Raw genomic sequence first — 14,370 nt, forward strand, 5'->3', positions numbered from 1 at the left:
AGTAACATGGAAAGAAGCATTAATACAATTTAGAAAGGTCTGACGCTCAAAAGCTTTTATTCCCCTTTCAGTTAATCTTGATGTGATGAAAAATTTCAACACTCAAATAGTTCTGAGTGTTATTATTTCACCAGACTCAAAAAACTGCAAAGACTTCTTTTTAATTTCTTATACTTAAACACTGTTTTTCCTCAAATGTCACCACCAAAGTTTAGTTATTTTAAAGCCTTACTTCCTATTTTTTCCCTTGGTTCATTACAGATCACAGTTGCTTCTAGCTGTGACACATTTATGTATGTCATAAACACATGTGCTGTTGTATTTAAATATATATATAATATATGTTATATACTACTATATATATATGTATCATGGCTAATTTATTCAACAGAATAAAAATGTTAGGTTCATTTTCTAGTTTTATTTCCATCCGTAATAGATGTTTGTAAAAAGCTTATTGCAAATGTCTTTTAAGAGATTTTAAATTTAAGTAAAAATTTAGCATACTGGATTGTAGAACTTCCTTTATTAAAGTCATCAAAATGTAGAAATTCTACAAATACTTTTTTCTGCTTGACCTTTCCAACAACTTAAAAAGTTTCTTTCAGTAGGCTTAGAGTTATGTTGACCTTTTCTTTGAAAAGTGAAAATAAAGTTGTTTGCATGCTTATTTTCTTAGAGAAGATTTAATTGAAAATAGAAATGCATTTCTTGACTCTGGATATTTTAATATCATAGGGTTTCAGTTACAACAATAATACGAACTATGTCATAGTAAACAAAGAAAGTGACTGACAGGTTTTGAAAGATTTAACTTGTATTTCTCTATTATAGATTACTGTCTATTTAGATCTATTTTACTTGGTACTATAAAATTTTACTCTTTTATTTTTCAGTTTAAATTCTGTGAAGATATATAGTTTTATTTAAAAATCATATCATACCATGTGAATATTTTTATATTTTTCCCCTTCTCCAAAATGAACACTGAAATTAGGTATTTCATATGCTGGGGTCTTTTATGAATATGGTTTCTCTCTGGTATTTGTGACTGCAGAGTCAAGAGCAATAGCTGACAAAAATATATGAACTGGGTCTTTCCTTTGATTAACTTGGTTTCAGAAAGTTGATGCCTTAAGTGCAAACACAGTTCTTATAATGTCAGTTTTCCTACAGGGAATCAAATTTCGACAGAGGACAGTCCAGACTCTAAGAGCTGCACGGCATTCAGGAACGTTCTTCAGAGAAGGAGCTCTTTGTGCTTGTTTCCCTGGTTAGGATTCTCCTCCATCTCTTCCTCTCCTGCAGCTTCCCTCTCACCAGCTACTCTGCACCACTCACCACGCCAGTGAAGGCTGTATGGATGCAAATTTCCGTGTCTCTGCAGAGACTGATTTCTTCACTTGGAAGTCCCATCTCCTCATCTCTACATGTTGAATTCAATGCCTTCGTCCAGATCCTGCTTAATCACATTTTTTTCTTAGTTGAGGTCTAGACTGTGATCTCCCTGAAGCTGGACACAGAGTCTCACACTGTTTTGTGTTGCCACAAGCACAGTGTCTTGTGGGCACAGGGGCGCTAAATGAAGGCTCTCTGAGTGAACAAATGAAGGAAGGCATGGGGAGATGGATAGATGATACGCAGTCCTATCTGCCTTAGACTTGCTGAGGTTTTCTCCTAAACCTGGGTTGCAGAGGTATGACAGCACCTCCTTCCCATACTCCTCCTCCCTTGAGCAGAAATTGGAAATCTTGGCTCCTGGCTAAAAATTTCATGGAGTCCTTACCCATGATAATTTAAAGCCCTTTGATCTCACTGTAGTAGCCAAGGGAAGGGCTATTATGAGTTTATGACTCATCCACAGGCTCTTTTCATATTTTCTACAAAACCCGTTATGGAGGTGTGGAAATCACATTAACTTTGGATTAAAACATAGTAGAAATTTGAAATAGAAAGGATAGAAGATTATCTTAAAAAAAAAAAAAAACCCCTCTGCATAACTAAAAAGATTAATTTGGTGGCAATTTAGTCCTCTCTTCTACCTCTTTCCTGTTCAAGTTACATCCCTAAACCTCCAGTTATATCTGCTAGAGACACAGGTACCTTCTGTAAGATGCAACATTTTTGCTTGTAATTGAGGAATAGAGCCATGTTCCTCTTGTGGCACAGTTGGTAAAGAATCTGCCTGTCAATGCAGAAGACACAAGATTCTTTGATCCATGGGTCGGGAAGATCCCCTGGAGGAGAGCATGGCAACCCACTCCAGTATTCTTCCCTGGAAAATTCCATGGACAGAGGGGCCTGGTGGGCTATAGTCCATGGGGTTGCAAAGAGTCGGACATGACCGAGCATACACATGTACGAGGAATAGAGCCATGTTCCACATTCATACTGATAAGGTGTGGAAGAAGGAGAGAAAACAGAGAAATGACTTGTATGTTTTGCTTTGTACCACATATGAAGAGCCCAGAACAGTGTGACACAGCATAGGTTGAATGAACTATTGAAAATCCATAAGAACCAATGTTAAAGCAGAAGAAGGATCTCAGAGCCAGAACACTTGTTTTTTAATTGCTAAGTTGTGTCTGACTCTTTTGCTACCACATGGACCGTAGCCCACCAGGCTGCTCTGTCCATGGGATTTCCCAGGCAAGAATACTTGAGTGGGATGCCATTTAGCCCTCCAGGGGATCTTCCCAACCTAGGGATTGAACTTGTGTCTCCTGCATTGCAGGCAGATTCTTTACCAACTGAGCCACCAGGGAAGCTGCTAGAACACTTAGTGTCCCCTGAATTTGCAGAAACCTTGTGAAGTGGTGCTGGGATGGAGAGGCATTGAATTTCATAGCACAGGAGTGCTTTTAGTTAACCTTATTTTGATCCTAAGATTCAGAGAGACGTAGAGGTTATATATAATAAAAGAGGAGAAAGTAACTTTAATCAAAGATGTCTGAAGGAAGGACCAGTACATTCTTGTTCAGTGATATTGAAACCAACACAAATTAACTCAGTGGTGAAAGATATGCAGAAAATCACCCAATTTTTGATGATTATTGGAAAAAGTTGAAAATTTCAATGATGTCTCATGTGGAAATATAGTGATTATGTGTTCTGCCTGGAGGAAGGTGGAAAGCATTTTCTGACTTAATGAGTTAAACAATTTCCTGAGCAATATGAGGAGAGTCACCTCTCGAAAAGATGGCTGTGTGCATTAGATGTGCTCTTCACTTTGACACCTCCAAGAATAAAACAATTCTTTACTTAATGTTTAACAATGAAAAGAGCAATTTCTAATTCTTGGGAAACTACTCAGAACTGTAAACTTATCTGAAGAGTGTCAACAAAGAAGAGATGAACCTCAAAGCATCTAGTTAATTAAAAGAGCTATCCAAATGGTATTAAGCGTGTTATTATTTCCAGCTGAATTCTCGTAAACATTTCTTTGAAGTATGATTATATCCTCATTTTAGAAGAGAGGTACTTGAAACCCAGAGAGAATAACTTGCCCAAAGACAGGTACCTAGTAATAGTACTAGTAGTAATAATAATCACTTAATGGGCATCTAAAATGTACCAGGTACTGTGCTGAATACCTTACATCTATTTCAACAGTGCCTAGGTCACAACGATCCTTTGAGGTGTATACTTTTATTTTAACCATTTTACAGATGAAGAAACTGAGACAAAGAGAGTTAAGCAGAGAGAGCTATTAAGTCTCAGACTGGGACAGGAGCCCAGAGTCTGACCTCAGGCTCTGCGTTTTATTGTCTCTCATTTAGAAGTCAAGTTTATTTAACACTGAAACTATACTCTTAGCCATGCCCTCTACTACTGCTAGGTTCTATTTAGTGATACTTCAGAATTTCCACTGCAGTTTATTTCTTCCTTGTATGGATTCCAAGTAGCCGTGTGTGAATAAGTTTCTATCGTTAAACAGGCCACATGGGTGGTGGGAAAGGTAAGCACCAGGATTGGGACACAGGCCCATTCGACTCCCAAACCCACGTTCACTCTTCTGTTCCGCGCTGGATAGCTTGACAGGAAAAGTCCTGAATGCACCACGGCACAGCAACTTCTATAGTGTCACTGAAATGATTCCTTTCTGCCTCTCTCTGGACCAAGAGGCAGAAAGCCTAGGCTTAAATCTCAGCACTTCCACATCTGAGGGTGTCACTTTGGGTAAAGTCGCCTTTCTGAGCTTCTCTGCTCTCATCTGTTAGAATGTGAATACCTACTTTACAGGGCTGTGTGAAAGAACACAGCCAAGGGAGTGAAAGGTGTGGGTGTTTGACATCAGTTTCCTTTTCTTTCTTTCTTGCTCTTTTGTCTTTCTCTCAGGCAAGACAAGAGATATCACCGTTTTTAAGTGATATGAGCACTATGCTACAATTGGTATATATTTGTGTGTACTTCATGAGACATCCACAGGCTGTAGAGAACAAAAGGGGTCCTCTGAAATGAAAATATCTGAAAATTTTTTTCAGTCTTCAAGTCTGACTGAATTCTCTAAGATACCCCATATTTCAGGCCAGCTCAAGCCCAGCTGTGGGTTTGGAAGCACATTCCACAGATAGGAGGACTTGATCAAGTACCATCTCATTGTATGCTTTTGTGACTTCACATCTGTATATTCTGTCTTTTGTGTATTTGTCATTTGTGTATACTACAATTACCAGCACAAAGGGGAAGGCAAGGTCAGGTAGGTAACAAGATACACTGCCAAATTCTTTATGTTAGTGATCAAATTGAATTCTTAAAACACCCGAGAAAAGTATGTCCTAATACTTCCTATAGTGATACTGAAGGTTGAAGTGGCAAGGTGGGATTCAATCAGGGTTGGTTTAACGCTGAAGCTAAAGATCTTCTACTACAGGAAGCTGCCTCCCTCTAGGTACTTGATAAACAGGAATTAAATGGAAATAGGTTTTAGGCTCATGAAAACTTTCCCAGCCAGAGCTACTCCTTGTTAAGGGATAGATCTATATCAGTGAATGTTATGGGGAGACTTCACAGGCACACTTGAGTCAACACTTAATGGAACTCAGGCTCTATGTGCTTGCATGTAGAAGTTGCAGGGTCAGCATCTAGGAGAATGCTTATTTCCATTTGAGTAATTTGTGTGCAAACAGGATAGGCTGCCATTGAGTGAGGAGTTCATGGTAGGGACATAAGTACATTATATTTCCCTGTATTGGACGACAGGCTTAGCAAGGGCTTTCACTAAACTCTGTTTGAAATGAAAAATGGAAAAATAAGCAAACAGCAAATAACTTCCTTGAAATGGTTAGATGTAACTTCCTTTGAACATTTAAATGTTAGAATAGACTTTCTTAGCTGTAGCTAAGAAATTAGCTGTAGCTAATTATCTTTCTTAGCTTTGCCGATGCCCATCGGCAAAAAGAATAAGGAACAGCCCTTGTAGGTTCCTGCTCCCAAATTTGTTTTCTGGAGCCAGATACTCTAAATAGGAAAGAGGGAGCCCCAAGCTTCTGATCTGGGAAGAATCTATCGTGGTTACCATCTCTCTGCTTCTAATTTGAACTGGCTCTCTCTCCTTCCAATGGCTCTTCTTTCTTCATCCTTTTCTTTTTTTAGAAGGAAACTCACTTATGCTTCCCCTTTCCCTTTTGACTTAGGTTGGAGGCTTGATAAAATGAAATTTGTGTTTAAACATCCATTCCCTTATCTTTAACAGAGAACCTGAAACATCCATTTTTTTGGAAGCAAAGTTTAAGTCAGAAGCATTTAGGCAAAACATCATGGTTTTAGTAGGGAAAAGAGGCATTAATGGAGAACCTGCTATGTGACAAGTATACATTACATGTTATGATCTAATTTAATCCTCACAAAAATCTTTCAAAATGAAGGTATTATTCTGCTCATGTTTAATAGGAAGGAGATAGAGTTAACAGGATTACATAATTTGCCCAAGATCATTAGGAGCATATGTGTCTTTTTCAGAATCCCTTAATAAACTTTTCGTGTCTTTGCAAACAAGTTCCAGGAGTATGAGGTCGCCATCACCTCAGAGAGCTCTTCACACTTCATAGATGCTCACAAATTTTGGAATAAGCTTATTTGCACCTTGTGATACAAATGGATGTAAGTTGGCTTTCAAAATTAATAAAAAAGAGAAAGAAAACATAATAAACATGTGTGTAGACTCAATGCAGCCTAATACAGTCAAAAATAAGTCTGGTACAAAATGAATACCGTGAGTTTCCTTTTCCTAAGATACCTATTACTAATACTAACTAGGAACCCCGAATCCTAATCAGTTACATAATTTCTAGTTTCTTTAAGACAGGAACCATACCAATTGCTCTGGACATGTATAGCTCTTCTAAAATGCAATCTCTTCCCTCCTGGGGAATTCTACCCTACCAAAGGATACTAGATATGCCCTCCACCTGTGTGATGTCCTAAAAATATCTTTAAGGGAGACGTGACAGTGAATGCATTCTATTAGGCTGTTTCTCACTGTGTCTTTCCACATTGGCCAGTACCGTCACACTAGGGCATAATCCAATGGACACCATCCTGTCAATCAGTTAAGGAACTAGCAGAATGAAGACTTTTACTTAGGATCTCCATCTGTAGAAGAGGCACTCATCTTTCTGATGCTGGCCACTCAATATTGAACTAAATTACAAATGTATTCTGGTCAACTGTATTTGCTGAGCTTCCATCTAAAGGTTTTCCTATCTATGCCCTCAAGCTTTGTGACTCTTCTTCCAGCGCTCTGAAACTCAGGAAGTATCATCACAAGCACAGTGGGAGTGAGAAGAGACATATGTGATCTGAGAATCTGAGAGGGATGACTCAGGCAGCATCCCCCCCTGGTGCACAAGGGTAGGGATGGCTACTGTGTCATCTGGAGCCCAGCAATGAGCACAGTCACTGGTCCTTCCTGATATAGCCTGCAGCCATCTGGGCCTCCAACATCCATTCACATTCAGGCACATCCCCTACTACTCCAACTCCTACATCTTTTGGCAGGAAATACCCACACAGCTGGATGGGACTCATAGGATGTTTTTATTTTTTGCCTCATTAAGCTGTAGCTTTCCTCAAGCGATGTGTGTTTTTTTTTTATATTTTAGCCCAGAAATGGTTTAACCGGAAGAAGCCATCTCAGAGAAGAGCTTCAGGAAAAGGCTTTGCAATGGGCAATAAAAGCATGTTGCCTCTGATTTATGGCACGTTCGCACCGTTCTTTCTCCTCCATTCCTTGCAATATACAGGTATTTACGGTATTTTCTGTAAGAAAAGTTCTCTCTGGAGCTGGCGAGGCAGCTTTGTAACTGCCGGGCTGTGATTTGTTGCCTGCAAGATTATGGAGTAGAGAGCAATAAGTCAGCCCGTCAGCAAACATTGCCAGGCACTGTACCAGGCTGAGGAGTTGGTGGTAAACAAGACAGATGCGATGCTTACAATTTAGAATCAATGAGAGATAGTACTCAAACATTTTCAAGTGTGATAAATACCATCAAGGAGAAGCAGAGGATGCTATAAGAAGAGACCATGGCAGGATGTAAGACAAATATCTTTTCCTTCATTTAGAGGTCCCCAGGATAACATCTCTTCTCGCTTGTCCAGTGCTGCCTTTAGAGTTTGACAGCTTGCCTGCTTTAACTTATCATATCATATCTCTGTTTGAAGGATAAGATGTTTACTGGAAGTTGGTGATCATTCAACTAATTTAAAAATCTTCATTCATGTAGGAAGATCAACCCTGCCCTTGATGAAAAGAAATTTCATATTCATTTCATAGGAGAATTTAATTAGGAACTTTAATATATTGGTTATTTGCTTTAAATTGTCTGTGAATCAGTCTGTTCAAAGACTTTGAGTGAATTCTTGATTATTCCAATAAAGGGAAAATTGGCATAAATATTTATCTGCTGAGAGTGGATTCATGTTCCTCCATAGAACACTGGGAACACTACCATTGGTAGGAGAGCAGCAGACAGTAGTGATTCTCAAATGTAGCATCTGCATTACCCAGGAACTTATTAGAAATACAAATTTTTGGACCCTACTCCCACCCTACTGAATTAGAAACTCTAGTGGTGGAGCCATCAAACTGTTTCAACAAGCCCTCTAGTTGTTCTGGTGTGTGCAAAGTTTGAAAACCAGGGGCATAGTAGTTAAGATCACAGGTTTGGGATCAGACAAAGCTGGATTCAACTTCTAGTTCTACCACTTAGTGGCTGTAAGACTACAGGTAACAGCCTCTTCAAGCCTCTATTTCCCTATCTGTACAATGGGCACAGTAGTAACAGTGTCTCTAATTTGTAATTTTGATATAAGAATGAAAAGAAGCAATGCTTGTAAAGTAGGTAAGCACAGTATGTAATTAAAAAGTGTTGGCTGCTATTTTAAATTAAGTTTTAGATTTTTTAACCTATGTGACTGGACTAATGGGGTTACTGACCTTGTTTACATGGAGGACAAGTCGGGGCTATATTTATTACTAATCACATGACATCCTGTTCAAGTAAACAGTGAATATCTAAACTATCATCAGTGCTATCAAAGTATTTCAAAGACATAGAAATTAAGGTATATAATCAAGAGATATCCTTTGGCTCCACACCAGGAGCACTGGATACAGAAGCTTCTCTCCTGCTAGGTTTTCACAGGCTTCAGTTTTATCTGGGGTAGGTCTGATCCGGACCCCATCAGAGTGGCTTCTGCCTGGGGTCCTGAGATGAAGCCTTCCCTGTTGCCTTGGCAGCTCAGCTGATACCCGTCTCTTTAGAACACTTTCTCTGAACCTCTCCTAAGGCCTGGATCATTTTTGATCTGTATTATGTATATCATAGTTAATTATGAGCAGGCTAAATGTTACCTTCTTGAGATGGACCCTAAATCTGAATCATTTTCATACTGCTCTCAGCATCTACCATCCTACCTAGCCCCTGAGAAGGGATCATGTCTTTGGAATGAAAAAATGAGTGAATGAATGTTTTCAAACCTAAGTGCAAAAGTTGAAAGAACATACTTTAAACTCTTACCACAGTAGACACAGTAGCGCTCACTGTAAGGAAAGAGACAAGCTGTCTTACCTTCCCTTAAAGTGAAATCTGATCCTTAACATTACTTTAGAAGGAAATGGAATAAAGTGGATTTTGCTTCCTAGATCCAGGTGGCAAATGCATATGCTGTTCTTATTAAGTACTTGTGACTTCAGGTCAATGATTCAATTTCTGAGGACCATGCAAAGGGGTTGGTATGTATTTTCCATACCAAGAGGTCAGTTGGTATGCAAAAAGGTTGGTATACATCCCCACCTGCAAAGAGGATGGTATATATTTCCTTGCCATCTTATACTTTTAATATACTAAGAGGATCAATTAAAAATTAGATTAATCTTTGTATATTTAGGATATAGTGCACTGCACATAGGAGATGCCCAATCAATATTTATTGAATAAATGAATGAGAGAAAAGTGGCAGTAAAGCACTGAACTTTGGCAGAGTAAGAAGAAAGCAACCAAGCAAATATAATAAGATGACTTATTTATCACTTTCATCTTAGAAACCAGACATTCTGGCTCTTTCTTAACTCAAGCTGGAAGACTGCAGAATCTGAGAAGGCAGGGTTGGAAAGTGCAGGAGAGGGAAGAGTTCACAATAGAAATTCATCTTCCCCTTTCCTGGGGGGATGCTCAGAGGCCAGAGAAGTGACTTGCTTAAAAAAGGTTTCACTGGCAGCAGTGTGCTTTCAGTAATAACACTGGTCATTCTTTGATTCTGCATAGTGTTATGTTTCTTTTCTTAATTTAATATTTTGAATAGATGTTACATGGTTCAAAAATTTAAAAAATTAAAGAAGATATCTAATGGAAAATCTTCCTCACACCCTTATCCCCATCTCCGTAATTCATCCATCCACAGAGCGCCCATCCATAAGTAACACCGTGATTAGTTTCTTATTTATCCTCTCAGAGTTTCTTTCTGCTTATATAAGCAAACTCAGATACTATACATATTTTTATTTTCCCATTCTTTTCATGATAAAAGGTAACATTCTATACCAATTCTACACCTTGCTTTCACCGACTTAATACATCTTAAAGGTTCTTCGGTATCAGGATATAGAGAATTTCTTCATTTTTATTATATCTGTATAATATTCAGTTGCAAGGGTATACTTTATTTATGTAGTATCTTATTAGTAGGGCTTCCCAGGTGGCTCAGTGGTAAAGAATTCACTGCCAATGTGGGAGATGCAGGAGATGTGGGTTTGATCCCTGGGTCTGGAAGATTCCCTGGAGGAAGAAATGACAACTCACTCTAGTATTCCTGCCTGGAGAAGCCCAAGGACAGAGGAGCCTGGCAGGCTATGTTTTCCGTCGGGTTGCCAAGACTCTGAACGACTGAAGCAACTGAGCATGACATCTTACTAGTAACAGTTCTCTATTTTTTGCCATTATAATCATTGCTATAATAAATAACCTTGAACATAGTGCTACATATTTTCAAGGAAAAAGATTAACCCATTATCCCTAAATTTAAGAAACTTATCTTGACTTTACCAGTAAATCTGTACCCATATTCTGTAAGTGTTAACATTTCAATGACTAATTCTATTATTCTATCTAACTCTGGCTACTCTCTCTTACATAATAATTAAACTATTATGGCATAAAATACATGCACAGATAAAGTCATTAAAGAAAATGTCAGCATTATGAGGTTTCTGATGAATTCTGTTGAAAAGTGTTTTCTCTCTGTGGTCTACACTATGTGTCATTTACCCCTCACATACCTTATCTCTGGATTTCAAACCAACGCCCACACTCCAAATGCTCCTGGCAGTCTTCTAACATCCCTGTTTCCTGCACTAGCATTCATTCGTTCAGTCACTCGGGTCAAAGATCTTGCAATTATCCTGAGTCCTCTCTTTCTCTCACCGCTGACATCCAATTTACCAGCAAATTTTGTCAACTCTGCCTTTAAAATCAGTCTTGAATCTGACTGCTGTTCACCAACACCACTTCTGCTGCCGCCCTCCTCTCATCTTTTGCCTGGCCTGCTGACCTAGCATCCTTGATGTCCTCTTCCACCTGTCCAATCCCCTAACCCCCTCAATACTCTCCTTCACGTTCACAGTGGTCTTTTGGAAAGACAGATCAGATCATGTCACTGGCCTCCGCCCCAGCCAACCACAGTGGCCACTCTTCACCTTCCCAACCTTGAAATCCTCTGCTGTTCTTTCACTGTGTGCGCTCCTATCACACTTCCAGGCCCTGCAGCAGAGCTGGACTTGTCCCCAGCCCAACACTTTGCAGTTGCTGTCCCCTTTGCTTGCCACTGGACCCTTGGGGCTTCTTCTCATGTTCAGGTCTAAATTCAAGCGTCACCTCCTTAAAGTGGCCCTCTGATCACATTATCACAAATAGTACCTCTATCACTCTCTACCCCTTTATCTTGTGCTTATTCTCTTCACAGGACTTATCACCGATCATGGGTAGTTTTCTGTGTTTGCTGATGTCTGCTGATGTCTCTACCACTAAGTTGAGACCCAATAGACTCTAGGCTTCCTCATTTCCTACTACATCCACAGCACTTAGAGTGGTCTCTGGCATACAGTAGGTATTCAGTAAATATCTGTGGAATGAATAGATGGATCATAAAATAAAATATTGTTGGTGCAAATTTTCCAGATAGTTTCAGAAATAACATAGAAGTGAAAGCTAGGCTTCAACTCATAGAAATGCTATCATCTAAAGCAGCTTTCATTATGTTTGTATAATGTCCCATTTTAGAATGTGTCATACAAAGGGGGTGGTATGGAAGCTGACAGATTTGAAATAGTTTAAAATATATATATATATGTATGTGTGTGTGTGTGTGTGTATATATATATATATATATGTCTTTGGAGATTTTGGGCAAATTGCTTAAACTTTCTGTAGCTCATTTTCCTCATTTGTAAAATAAGGATTTGAATGATACAAACTCAGGTTATATTTTCATTATCTATAAATCGAGCAAGTATTTATCGAACATCCACTGTGCTGGTCATTTGGGATCCTTGGTGAACAAGACTGATGACAGCATGCCATTCATGGAGTTTACAGCTTAGTGAAGGAGCCGCATTTTTGTAAATGGTGATGAGTGTGATGAGGAGAGGAGAGCAGTACAATGAGAGCCCAGAGCAGAGGCCCTGACCAAGTCCAGGAGGTCACGGTAGCCAGAGACATGTAACTTGAGATCCATTAGATGGTTCCAGTTAATCAGGCACAGAGAGGCTGGAGACTTCTGGACAGAGGGGACAACCCTTTAGGACAAGGAAGGTGGCACGTTCTGAGAAGGGGGAAGAGGTTGTGTCTGCGGAGTGACGGGGAGAGGTGGGCAGGGGTTACCCTGTGCCACTCAAAGTGTGGTCTTGGATCTGTGGACTGTCTGTGGACTGTTACCATACCGTGATGAGACAGGTATAGACACTGAAAGGATGAAGGTTTAGACATTTTTATAGCAATTTCACAAAGTAATTTTATGTTTGTTTAACCTAATAGCAAAATCTTGGGCTTACATTTTGCATGGCCTTTTGTTTTCCTTTCATTTATCTCAGTAATTAATCTTTACTGTATTTATAAGAGAATCAATCCACAACAGATTGGACATGAAAAAGCAAAAGAAGCCCTTCAGGAAAGAGATCACAGCTGTGGGCTGGATCCTGTGAGCCAAGTTTGGTTTTCATCTTTAGAGAAATAAGCATCAATGCAGCAAATGCTCATGTAGCTGGCATTCCAATGAACAGTGCGGATGGGAGGTAAAAAATTTCAGCCAACAATTTCTTTTACCATAATAAGAGCTGAGTAAAACCAACCTACATACAGTTTCAGGAAACTGCTAGTAGACTGTGAGCCTTTGGAAGGGATTTATTGTTTCCTGGAAGTCCAGAGCCTACTTAATTACAGGGAAAAGTTCACTAATATTGCTGAACTAAACGACAGCTATAATTCAGAACAGTCACTTTCAAAGTTTACAGCCTGTGGTCCAACTGGGAGCAGCTGTACCACTCCGGGGTAGAGCCCTGTCTTGTCTAAGGTTCATGGTTTCCGGGAGAGAGAAAGGTCACCTGCAGTTGGGAAATGAGACAGGGCTCATGGGAACACACACACACATACTTCCCACCCCGAGCTTCAGAAACAGGGCGCAAAGCGGCTTTTAAAAACAAACAAGAACAAGTGCTGAGTGGGGAAGGGGCGGCATTTAAACACTTGCGTATGTGAATTACAGTCTCGACTTTCCAACTGATACTGGCTTGAATTTTAAGCACTTTCTTCATTTCCCACAAGTAACTGTCAGTTACTGTCAGCAGCACATAGTTCCTTCTGTGTCAGATCTAAAGCTCAGTGATTCTTATAAAAAGCCAGCAGTCCCTTTTGATGTTACAGAGAAGAATTGAGGGCAAAGGACTGGAGTTGGCTTACACTCATACGTTTTTTTCACACAGAGAACAAAACCACCAGAGCATAAACCCCACTTTTTGTTGAAGGTAATTAAATGCAAACACACTTCAGCAAAATCTCTAAGATCCAAGCTTGAAACCCTTTTATTCTATTACTCTTCACTACATCCTCTTAGCCTGATGACTGAAACCTGGAAGCAGCTGTCCCTGCCATTAGTGAGGGTTACTGAGAGTCCAGCTGTAATTCCATCCTTCTTTTCTGACTCTTAAGTTATATCCCAAAGGGAAATATGTCATGCTTGTAGGGCTCACATGATAATGCCTTATCCCATCAAGTTTTAATGGTCTTATAATGGAGAAAAGCAGTGGCAAGGATTATTTGAAACAAGGGATAATCCTAAATGACATATTTAGAAATCCTGAATTTTTTTTTTTTTATTTTAATAGCTCTGACCTCCCCAATACATTTAAAATCAGCTTTCTTCCCTGGCAGACAGCAGGGGGCAGCAGATCGGAGTCGGCTCTCTCCGTGAGAGCAGTTTCAAAGATGGAAAATTTACTGCAGAAAAATCCTCAAAGTGCTTAAACCTAACAAATATGGGAAACCTAAGAGCTGATTCCTCATTAAAGAATTTTTTTTAAAAAAGAACTAAATTAAACATAAAGAGTTTTGCATTTATTTTCAGCTCATATTCTAGTCTATATTAGGTTGAACCTCATGAAATTGCCACTGTTTTTGTATGTAAGCAAAGCTATTAAATACTGGCAGTTTCCAAGGGTTAAAGCAAATATTTGGAACAGAACTTAGATATAGAAGTTCTCTTCTTTATTTATTTATTTATTTATTTATTTTTTAGAAGTTCTCTTCAAGTAGACCTGAAGAAGATCACATGTTCACAGGCAGCAGTAGACCTTGTTTCAGAGAGATGGTGATGAGTCCT

At 39.2% G+C, this 14,370-nt stretch overlaps 1 protein-coding gene across 3 annotated transcripts in view; it reads right to left on the minus strand.

Annotated features, from left to right (window-relative positions):
• Positions 1–14,370, minus strand: part of PEX5L (peroxisomal biogenesis factor 5 like) — a 194,385-nt gene that overhangs the window by 134,928 nt on the left and 45,087 nt on the right. The window lies entirely within an intron of this gene.

Source organism: Dama dama, chromosome 19 (assembly GCF_033118175.1).
Source record: "Dama dama isolate Ldn47 chromosome 19, ASM3311817v1, whole genome shotgun sequence".
In the NCBI taxonomy this organism is placed as follows: Eukaryota; Metazoa; Chordata; class Mammalia; order Artiodactyla; family Cervidae; genus Dama; species Dama dama.